Source organism: Hyaena hyaena, unplaced genomic scaffold, assembly GCF_003009895.1.
Source record: "Hyaena hyaena isolate Hyena2069 unplaced genomic scaffold, ASM300989v1 scaffold_168, whole genome shotgun sequence".
NCBI lineage: Eukaryota > Metazoa > Chordata > Mammalia > Carnivora > Hyaenidae > Hyaena > Hyaena hyaena.
The window spans coordinates 2,322,260-2,333,773 of NW_024080800.1; the positions used below are offsets into that span (position 1 = coordinate 2,322,260).

Below are 11,514 nucleotides of genomic sequence, written 5' to 3' on the forward strand. Positions count from 1 at the left end.
GGTCTCGAGGTTTGTTTCATGAGCCTGCTTGGGATGTTCTCCCTCTCTCTCTGCCCCTTCTGCAGCTCAAGTCCTCTCTCTCCCCCCACCCCCCTCAGAATAAAAGAATAAACTTGGGGGAGAAAACAAGAGCATGAGAATGCCTGTATCCCCATATGGATAACACTGAGTAGCAGCAAAATTTAATTTTTTCCTCAAGCTTACTGATGAGACAAGGTTTATCACTAATGTTTTAATTAGCAGTTTAGCACTAAAAAGCTTAGTGGCTCCTGGGAGCCATTTGCCCAGAGCAACGAGTCCTCAAGTCCCCGTGCGCTGTCTCCTCTCCGCCGGCAGAGGGCGCAGGCGTAGAGGCGCCCCTCTCCTGTGGTCCTCATTGGCTTCCCAGGCACAGTGCGCACGCGCATATCTCGCTCCAGGTGTCCAGCTTTGTGCCTGACGGAGGTCTCCTCGGCTGCGCTCAGCGCGTAGTTTTTAACCCTGGCTGGTCTTCGGGAAAGAGTAGCGTGTTCCCTGAACCCAAAGCGACTCTGGGTCTCTGGGGCGAGAGGGTGTGAGGCGGGCCTCGGGGGGTCGGGCGGCGCGTCGGGCAGCCCACGCGGGCGGGGCGGGCGGGGCGCGCCCGGCAAGGACTTGGGCGTCGGTCGCCGGCGGTGGGGCCGGAGCCGGGTGCAGAGCCCCTGACAGGACAGGTACGGAGGCGGCCACCCTGCCAACCGTCTCCGCCGCAGCCCCCCGCGTGTTCTCTAGGTTCCCGGCGGTGGACGGGGTGGGGGGGGCGGCTGTTGGGCGGGTGCGCGGCATGGAACCCGGTGTGCGGAGCGGGGACGGTAGGGATGGGCCGCGGCTGGGTGGGCGCCTGCCTTGAGTCTGGGCCCGTCCGACCCACCTGCGCTCTTCATTCTGTTGGTGTTCTCCCGGGGTTAGAGTGGTGGCGCCTCCTAATTCCTCCGCAACGGCGAGGACCCCCCTCCTTTCCTGGGAATGTCTGAGGCACCTCTTGGACCCCTGCCGAGCTACAGGTTTACTTGTGGGCACGTGGTTGAGAAGTTTGTGTCAAAAGAAAAACAAAAATCCATAGAGGACTCAAACGTGGGGGCGTGGATATGGGTGTGGTGTGTCTGTGTCTCCCACTGCTGGGGTGCGCCTTAACTGGCAGCGTGACTCTGGAGAAGTCTTGCACAGTCCTCTTGTCTTTAGGCAGAACTACAGGTAAATCACACACGTGAGGAACTCCGCTGTTTTTAAAGAGGCAATGATTTAGAAGCTGCCCCTCATGTATTGCAGTGAGGAGAACAGCAAGCCCCTATTGACCACTTACTAATCCAGGATGCTTAAGGTACTGAGAGTCAAAGAGCTATGAGGTCAAGATTGACGTTCTTTACCCAGTGTACTGCCAGAGCCTGAGCCACGGAAATGTTAAAGGAAATTACTATAACTTTTTTTTTTTAAGGCATTTTGTGCTCAAATACGTTTTGAAACTTCATGGTTAAAGTTTTCTCTGGAATATTTCAGAGCCCTTGGTATGCTAATGATGTTATTGAAAGTATGTTATAGAGACTTCCCCAGATTTGAATGGGAAATGCCATTTTTCTTGGGCGCTGACTCTGTTTAACATCTGAGATAGTTTGGAAAATGCAATGCAATTCCAGAATTAGAAACTCAGGGTTTGGGAGGGACTGTGTAGGTCAGTGCTTTTCAAACTTTAATGGCGCGCACACCTGCGGATCTTGTTAAAAGCAGATCCTGGTGGGTTCTCCACTTTCTTTTCTTATAATTAGAGAAAGAGCATGCAGGAGCAGGGGAGGGACAGGGAGAGGAGAGGGAGAGAGAGAATGAATCCCAAGCTGGCTCCACGCTGTTAGTACAGAGCCCGCCTTGAGGCTGGATCTCAAACTGAACCATGAGATCATGACCTGAGCCAAAATCAAGAGTCCCACACTTAACTAACTGAGCCACCCAGGTGCCCCTGGTTCTGCATTTCTAATAAATTTCCAGGTGGTGGTGGTGATGGTGCTGCTGCTGCATAGACTACACTTTAAATAAGGGTGTAGATCACTGGATTGAAATTTAGGGACCATGTTCTGCTTCCTGCTTTGTAATATAAACTTTGCTGCCTTGAGCGAGCCACTTCACCTGACCAGGCCTGTAAAATAGGAGGCTGGACTAGAAGAGCACTGAGGTTTCTTTTAGATCTAAAATGCTTGTGATTCCAGTTCCATTACCTTTGTGATGGTTGAAGTCCATCTAAAATATCCTTCCCAAATGGCCAGGTTGGGCTTGAACATTTGGGGAATTTACTACATTTCATCTTCAGATAGCTTAATAAGGAAGTTTTTCAATTCCTGCAATATATCTCTGCAACTTCCATCCTGTTGGTACTAGGTTATCTTTTAGAATTGAATAGAAAAAAAGAGTACAGTCCCCCTTTAGAAAGGTTACTCCTAAAGTATTAGATGATAGTTTCTCCTCCCAAATTTTCTCTGCTGAATTATCCTTAGTTCTTCCATGACATTGTTTCAAATCCCTCTTTTTAAATTGAGTCTTTTCTACTTGGAGTGTTGTGGGGCTTTGGCTGGACTTTGGAGGATGGGTGGGGCTTGCAAGACTAGGGAAAGTATCCTAAGCAGCTGCCAGTGGTGCAGAGATGACACTGCATATGTTAGAGCCAGAGTTGTTTGGTTAAAGTAAGACATGGTATGTCAGTGAAAGATTTGGGGGCGGTGAGTATATGGACAAAATATTTTAGAGTGTATCATTGTTTTACTGTGGTATATAATGTGGTTGGAAATGGAGAAGGAGAGAGGCAGGGAGCCAGATAAAGTTCACATACCAGTAATAGAGGACTTATGTTGATGATATAGGAAGGCCTTATATTTGTGTTTAAGATTTTACAGATTACAGAACCTTCCACAGGCATGATCTTATTTTATTTCATAGTCCTGTGAGGTGGGCAGAGCAGCTGTTAATCCTCTTTTATAGGTGAGGCACCAAAGAGGGAAAATGGTTTGCCTTATTCTCAAAGCTACTAAATGGCCAACCAAAGTGGTGACAGTGGTAATGGAGGTGGAAAGAAGGATGTAGGAGGCAATACTAAGGAAGAATTGGTAAGTTGGGCCTGACTGACATGAGGATATAAAGGAGAAGAAGTTGTTAGGGAGAATTCAAAAGACTCAGGAGAATCGTAATAGAATTGACAGCTGCCACTCTTATGTTTTACTCTACCGTCTCTGTCATTGCTAGTGGCTGCCTGGTGTTATGGGTTGAGAGGGATTGTAGTAGAGGATTCCCAGGTTGCTTGGCCTGTCTACAGCTACTGGTGGTACTGAGGGGACTTGGGTGTCTGTCCCTTACCAAGGGAAATGAGAACTGGATCCTCACTGACCCCTGAGGAGGTAAGTGCTGAACAGTTGACTGACTGAAATCTATCTTAGGGTCCTTGCCATCCTGGAAACTGGATTTAGCTTTATATAATTTTTCTTTTGAAGGTCCGTCTAGTACCAGTAGCACTTGACTGATGGACAGATTGAGTGTCCATTCTGACCTCTCCAAGCTCCTACATATCCCCTCAGGGTTTCACTTAAGTAAATACTAGACCTTTGTCACCCCCAAAGCCTCACTCAAGCTGTTTTCCTGGATCTGCACTTGCCCTAGGGCCTAGAGGTCTCTCTGTGGTCCTTTTACTGTGGAAGCATGAGATTGAGAATTAGCATCACTGCCAAATTGCATAGGACCTGGGGCTGTCCCTACATTTTTAGTTTCTTAGGCTCCTATCTGGAGAGGAAAGAGTTACATCTGCTGGGGTTTGTGTGTGGGTGACTTAATTTCCTCCATGGTGGGGGTCTTTTTGGGGTGGAGCTACTCTGGGAAAGTTGTCAGAGCCAGCTTTTATCCCTAGAGCCTCATGTTGGTACAGGCTTGTATTTAACATTAAATTTCTTCTGTGTTCAGTGCTTAGGATACTGAGATGAATAAAAACTCCCTTTCTTGGAGGAATTCATGATGGGATAAGGGAGACAATATTTTAATAAGAATGTGATGTTGTAATAGAGATATGTCCAAAGTGCTGTGTGAGGGCACAGGAGGGAATGACTAGCTCTATATGGAGACATTGGGAATCTTCAGGAAAGAGGTGATAATTGAGCTGAGCCTTAATGATGAGGAAAGAGAATGGCCTTGGTGACATTTGCAACATTTATAGAGGCAAAGAGGGGAAGATAAGTAGATCCACGTGGCTGGAATATAAGAACTTTGGGATCAAAGGAGAGGTTATTGATGAGACTAGATATAATGAGGCCAGGTTTTAATGGCCTGTGGTGGTGTGCTCAGAAGATTCACTTTTGTGAGCAGGGAGATGATGTGATTGTATTTTGGGAAGCTAACTGAGGAGGTAGACTGAAAGGGGAGAATCTGCATCAGGGACATTAGGAGACTCTGGTAATAACATAGGCATGGTTTAAGACTGAAGTAAGGATTAGGTTAGTGAGGATGGTAAGGGGATGGGTCTGAGAGAGACTAGAGAGAGTCAGCCTAACCTAATGATTAACCGGTTGTTGAGAATAAAAGAGGGAGTTGTTACGGATGACTTAGTTTTCTGTTTTGGGTAGGTGGTGGTGCCTGTAGTAAAGAGGGAATATAGAGGTGCCTGAGTGGCTCAGTCAGTTAAGCATCTGACTCTTGATTTTGGCTCAGGTCATGATCTCATGATTGAGCCCGGTGTCAAGAGCCCTGTGTTGAGCCCTGCCTGGGCTCCACACTGGGAATGGAGCCTGCTTAAGAGTCTCTGTCCTAGCCCTGCTCACTGTCCTTCTCTCTCTCTCTCTCTCAAAAGTTGAAAACAAAAAATTTTTAAAGAGGGAATATAGAAAAAGAACATTTTTTGAGGGGGAAGATACCAAGAATGTTTTAAGTTATGTTGAACTTGGGTCTGTGGCACTTAGACAGTGGAAGTGTGGGTCTGAGGTTCAGAAGGGAATCTGTGCCTGGCACAGTAGGTGTAAGTGGGGGTTGATGCTGCGGGAATGGATGAGCCTGGCTATGCTTATGGGAGGCTAAAGCTGACAGAGTTGTCGAGAATAATTGGTGTGCGAGGGAAGAGAGAATGTTGTCCAGGGAGCTAGGAGAGGAAAATCTTCCAGGGAGATCAGCAGCCTCAGTTGCTACAGGGAAGTCAAGTAAGATGAGCTTGGAAGATGTGCCTTGAGACTGGACAGTAAGATCACGAAGGTTCTTACTTTTTGAGTGTGAGCAGCTTCTGAGAAGTGGTAGGGACAGAAGCCAGATTGAGGAGTGGATGGGAAGGGAGGATAAGGAGGGTGTACTCACCTTGAGTACTTTGGCAGGGAAGGAAGGGAGAGAGATGTGGTATCTCGTGGAAGTGGTAATGACTAGAGACGGTTTTTCCTGAAAGAGTCTTGAGCATAGGTTACCCGATCATGTATAAGAGCTAGTAGATAGGATGCAGTTGAAGTCAGGAGAAAATAAGATGATTGCTAAATCAGGTCCTCGGTGTGGGCCGGGAGGGTTAGCCCTAAAAAGAAGGGGACATCATCTGAAAGAGGAATGACAGAAGAAAGAATGTAGGAAGAAAGAGGCAATGATGCCTGCAGATGTATCTAAATTTGCAAAGGAATTCTTATCTCTAAATTTTCTTTCTCAGCAGTTATCTGCTGAGGAGAGAAGCTTCTAGTGTGGGCTCAAATAGGAATAGGGACTTGAAATTAATAAGGGAAGCTTGAACTAACTGTCCAGAGGGCAGGGAAAGAGATTAGCCCTGAGATTTTCTCCAAGGGTGTTGAGAACCCTCTGAACTTGAATCTTGCAGTGTAGGCCTCTTCTTCCTCTTTCTCATAATAATAATGGCTGACATTTATTGATGCTCCATACCAGGCGCGCTTCTAAATGTGTTAAAGGCATTCTCACGTAATTTTCACAACTCTGTTAGAAAGGTATTGTTGTTTCTATTTTACACAAGAGGAAATCAAGGCATGGAGGATTACTTGGGCTTAGTAATGTTTCTATTTGATGAGTCTCTTACCTCTGCCGAAATGGCATTCCTTCCTCTGAGGCATCAGAGAAGGCAGAAATTTAAGCCCAGCTCCCAGTTTCTGGACCTTGAGAGGCTGGAGTCTAGGGCTGCTAAGAGCAAGTCTTTACCTGGCCAGTGTGTGAGCATGATAGTGGTGTGGGTGGGCAGGGTAGTGGTGTCAGTGTTGCTGCTGGTCTTTTACAACTACGTAGGAAACTCTGAAATCCTTGAATGAGAGTAGCATCCTGACTGGAAAGACAAGTAACTGATAGAGATTTGACAGGTATTGCAGGCAGAGACTGTCACCTGAGACAGTGAATGTGTAAAAGAGAATTGTCTCCATCAACCAGAAAATGAGAATTTTTTTCTGCTACATATGGGAGTAGGCAGATTTATATAACTTTACATAATAGCATAGATTATTAACACTTGCCTTTTATGTTTCCCCCTTTAATGTGATCGATAGAATTTGGAACTAAGATGCGCTTGAGTGAAGGGGGAGAATGGTGGGATAGCATGAATGGAAGAGAAACAGGCTTACCTTTTCCTGCTGCAGCCACTGGAGCATCATTTCCGTGTCCTTCTTCTTGTGGTTGCTATGGATACGCCTTTGCGTGGTGACTTGAGGAGATTGATTTCCATTATGATCAAATGATGACGTGGATTTAAAAAGAAAGGACAGAATGCTCTGCTTCTGGGGAGTGGCTGGTGCGCTGCCCAAAAGGCAGAGTCCAAGCACAGCTAAGGTGGCTGTGGCTTTGTTGGCTGCCTTGGCTTTTGCTGAAGTTGTGAAATGGTGCATCTCTCTCTTTAGAGCGCAGGCTCAGGGTTCCCTGTCTTCAGGGTCCTAGTGCCAGAGATTGCTAGTTGATTCATGGGGAGGAACCCGAAGGAACTTCAAACCGGCTGTTAAGTAGGACTCCTGCTAGCACTGGAAGGTTGTAGTTCTTAAGTGTGGGGCTGGGGGCTGCACTCAAGTACCTGTTACCTTCCTGCAAAAGTTCCTTTATTGAAGATAAGTGAGGCATATTGTGTAGCTTTCCTTCCTGACTCTTCCAGATCTGAACCCTTTGGGAGGTGGGCCTGGCAGTCTCTGGGTATTCTTGGAGGACGGGGATACTTTGGAAGGAAGTCGAGCTGCATTCAGATTGGGAGTGAGCTGTAGACATTTCTGGGGATGATAAGGAGCTGGAGAGGTAAAGAAAGTCCATTTAGGAGGTGCCTGCGTGGCTCAGTTGGTTGAGTGTCTAGCTCTTGGTTTCGGCTCAGATCAAAATCTCATGGTTTGTGAGTTTGAGCTCTACATCGGGCTCTGTGCTGACAGCATGGAGCCTGCTTGGGATTCTCTTTCTCCCTCTCTCTTTGCCCCTCCCTTGCTCTGTCTCTCTTAAAATAAATAGTTGGGGAAAAAAAGTCCATTTAGGGTTTAAGTCCTATCTGTATGAGACCTATAAAGTTGATACCAGAGTAGGACCTAGGAGCAGTGGGCTTTGTATGTGTCTAATTTCTGGGTTCCCGTGTGTATCTGGAATCCAGCCTTCTACACTTCTAGTCCTACAGCCTCCATTCCCCACTCATGAGCAGATGGCTCTTTTTTTCCTGATTCCTGAATCAGGAATCCTGATTACTGACTATTTGCATCAGTACTTATGCCTTCATTACTAGTGCTTTCAGAGATATACAGTTTTATCCTAGTCTAAAGAAAATCTGAATCTTGCTAGTTACCATTATGTTTATCTTTGTAACTAAACTATTCAATGCCCAGTGCCTGATGCAGTTCAGTTCAAGTGTGTGGACCTTGCTATCAGACTGCCTGGGATGCAGACCAGTTCCTCTATGAGTGGGATGAGGGAAATGAGACAGTTGGGTTAGTTCAAGATCAGGGTTAACTGAGACGAGACAAGAAGAGGTCAAGGGCTCAAAGATGCTGGGGTGCTAGTAAAAACAAGATAGAAATGGCGCAGGCTGGGTGCCAAAGACCCTTTTCCTTCTTACTTGTTTCTCCTTAATTCTTAACAGTCTACTCGTTTTCCTGTCATTTTCTGAAATAATCTCTAAGACCATTGGTTACCTATTTATCAGACAGAGATTTTCCCCTTCTCTTTTCCCATTTTCCTAGGTATTTTAACAGTACATAATATCACTGAGGAGGAAAATGGATTAGAAATCCAGGGCGTATCTGTCTCATCTCTGGCTGAGGGAATGTATAACTCAGAATTGTTCTGTGTGACGTGGAATGGAGCCCAGTGATGCTATGAAAGGATCTGTACAGCTAGTTAAATGTGCTCCCCCGCCCCCATTTTCTGGCCGTGAGACTCAGGAGAGTCCTTTGACTTCTGAGACTCCGTCCCATCACCTGTAGGATAGAGAAATGGAATCTGTTTTGTTGGCATCACAAGTTCATTTTGGAAGGAGACAGTGAAATACATGTGTCAGTGTGCACAGTTCCATTTGCCCTAGAGAAGGCCCTAAGAACAAGACTTCTTTTTTCTCCCCTTACATGTTCTATTTTCCCTTCCCATTTCCTCCCAATTCTCTTACTGTTTTCAATCATCATTCATCCAGTACTCATGCTTGAAAGCTCCTGGGTTTGCTCATTCATTTTCATTTTCATGCATTCATTCATCCATCCATTCATTTATTCTTGCAGCATTTAAGTTTTTACTGTGCATAAGTTATTATTGATGTATCTTCCCTCTAATGATGAAGACAACATCTGCATTTTGTTGAGCGCATAATCTGTGCCAGGCACTGTGCTGAATGCTTTACTTCAATCTTCTTTAAATTCTCACAACATCCCTGTGAGAGTAGGTATCATTTCCACCTTTTTTCAGGTGAGGTAACTGGGGCTCAGAAAGTTCTTTATCTTGATGAGAGTCATACAGATGAGAAAATAGGAGAGCCAAGGCTGTGTGCAGCTCTGTCTGTCTCTGGAGCTGTGCAGGCCCTCCTCCTCTTTCCCCATATGTGATCTATCCCAGGGCCTTCTCATGGCATTTTTGTACCTCCTCTGAATTGGCACCTGCCTGTCCTCTCCTGCTTGAGTTCAGAGACTCCTTGCCTCTTGTTCATTATGCAGCAGTCTCCTTGCTGTTAATCCTGTCTTTACCAAGTTGCTCCTGCCTCCACTCCAGCCTGCTCTGCCGCCAGTTTGATCTTCGTAAAACAGTTTTCGTTATGCCAGTCTCCTGGTCAGGAAGAGACACACTTGTTGTTGGACCATGAAGATGGACTTATCTTTCTCTACCTGAATGTTAAGCTCTCTGACAATCCATACTTACCTTATAGTATTTCTCAATATTGATGTGTTTATTTATTCAATAAACCTTTGACTCCATGAGCTAATGGTGATGGGATCACAAAGAGGAAAAGTTGTGGGCTATGCTTTTTTAAATTTTTATTTTTTTTAATTTATTTATTTTGAGAGAGAGAAAACACCAGCATGGGAGGGCCAGAGAGCAGGATAGACAGACTCCCAAGCAGGTTCTGTGCCATCAGCACAGAGCCTGATGTGGGGCTCAAACTCACAAATTGTGAGATCATTACCTGAGTCGAGATCAAGACACTTAATTGACTGTGCCACCCAGACACCCCTGTGGGCTATGTTTTAAAAGGCTTATAGTTTGATAGAGGAACTCATCTAAAATTCTTTATATCAGCCAAACTAGTCTACTTTAATGTTCTCCAGGCAAGCAAGCAAAGCTATTTTGTCTCTACTCAAAATGCGTTTACAACTTACAGTGTTTGTAGGCCTTTCCGCATATCCAAAAAAAACCCAACCCATAATTCAAGGCATAGTCAGGTACCCATTTTCTTTTTAATTCACCTTTCTCTTATCTGTAATTCCTATAATTATAACATTTATTGCCTAGATATTTTGTTTTTAGACTTATATACTACATTATCCTGTCAGGTAAATTTTTCTATTTCTGCAGCTTCGGTACCTTTTACAAAGCACTTTCATGTGCTTTTCCTTATTTGAGCCTCATAACATTAATGTAGAGATGGCAGCTGATATTCCTATTTTGTAGAAGAAACAGCCTCCAAGAAGTTAGGTGACTCTATATACCTGTGTGGTTGGTGAGTTATGAGGTTGTTCTGAGATGTGAGTCCTCCTATGTTTTGAAAACAGTACGCCCTAGAGGAGGAGCACGCCCTTGGAAGAAGCCTGGAGATACATGTGGTAAACAGTGAGGCTAATGGAAAGGGCCGAGGATTCCGGTTCAGGCCTTAGTTCCAGTTTTGGCTCCCCGCCTCACCTTCTGTGTAATCAGGGAAGTTACTTAGTTCTCTAAGCCTCAGTTTCCTTGTCAGCACTGTCCCAAGCTTGCCTTTCTGTGAGGTTATTGTGATTTCCAAATACTGAGGATGACAACATGTTATTAGCTGACTTTTGTTGAGTACTTATTAAATGCCGGGCAATGCCCTAAATGTTTTACATGAATTATCTTGGCTAATCCTCACAACAGCTCTCTGAGATGTGTTCTTTGTTCCCAAATGACAGATAAGGAAATTGAAACGGAGATGTTAAGTAACTGGACCAAGTTTATGTAGTTCCCAGGTGGTAAAGCCAGGAATTGAACATAAGCAACTTGAGTCTAGAAATAGTACTCTGAACCATGGGACTAAAAATTATGTTTTTTTAAGGTGCTCTGTAGACTGTAAAGTGCTCTGAACATGCAAAGTCCAGCCTGCAAGGAGCTGCATGGCCCTGCCTACCTGGGTAAAGGTGAATAAGGAAGGGAGAGGGCAAACATGGAAATTTTGTAAGGGAGGAGAGAAGTGGTTCCTACAGGGGTCTGGCCAGGATTGAAGATGTGAAGAGGTGTTTTGGGGCCATATATCTGACTGTTGGTTGTCATTCTACTGTTGGGCTTTCTGGCCTGCCTTAGAAAGAGGGTGGAGTGGAGGAAGATTCTATTCAGCCTATAAAGTCCAGTGCAGACAAGACAAGTATCCCTAGACCCAGGGAATGTAGATCCACACTGTACCTCGTGGAGCTATGTAGGTCAGGCCCCAGGCCAACCTGGAGTGCTTAGGGGCAGGGACCCTGGTGTGTTCCTAGGCCATGTTAGATGGGTAAATGAATGAAGTGGTATTATGGCATAGCCCTCTGGAGACTTCTCACTAGAATGCTTAATGTCATTAAATTAAACATTTTCAATTATTAGGGGTGCCTGGGTGGCTTAGTCGGTTAAGCGTCCGACTTTCGCTTAGGTCATGATCTCGTAGTTCGTGGGTTCGAGCCCCGCGTGGGGCTCTGTGCTGACTGCCAGCTCAGAGCCTGGAGCCTGTTTCAAAGTCTGTGTCTCCCTCTCTCTCTGACCCTCCCCTGCTCACGCTGTCTCTCTCTCTCTCTCTCTCCTAGAAATAAATAAAACATTTAAAAAAAAAACATTTTCAATTATTAAAGTAATACATGGTTATTTAAGAAATTTTGTGAAATATAGAAAATAAACATCTCTTTTTTTTTCTTCTGTTGAAAT

General features: G+C 45.2%; 1 protein-coding gene across 1 annotated transcript in view; it reads left to right on the forward strand.

Annotated features, from left to right (window-relative positions):
• Positions 1-625: 625 nt before the first annotated feature.
• The window catches only part of DCTN1 (dynactin subunit 1), a 30,299-nt gene continuing 19,410 nt past the window's right edge, over positions 626-11,514 (forward strand). The window contains exon 1 of the mRNA XM_039240116.1: positions 626-692. The gene's annotated coding sequence lies outside the window, so the exon portion shown is untranslated. The remainder of the gene's footprint in view (positions 693-11,514) is intronic.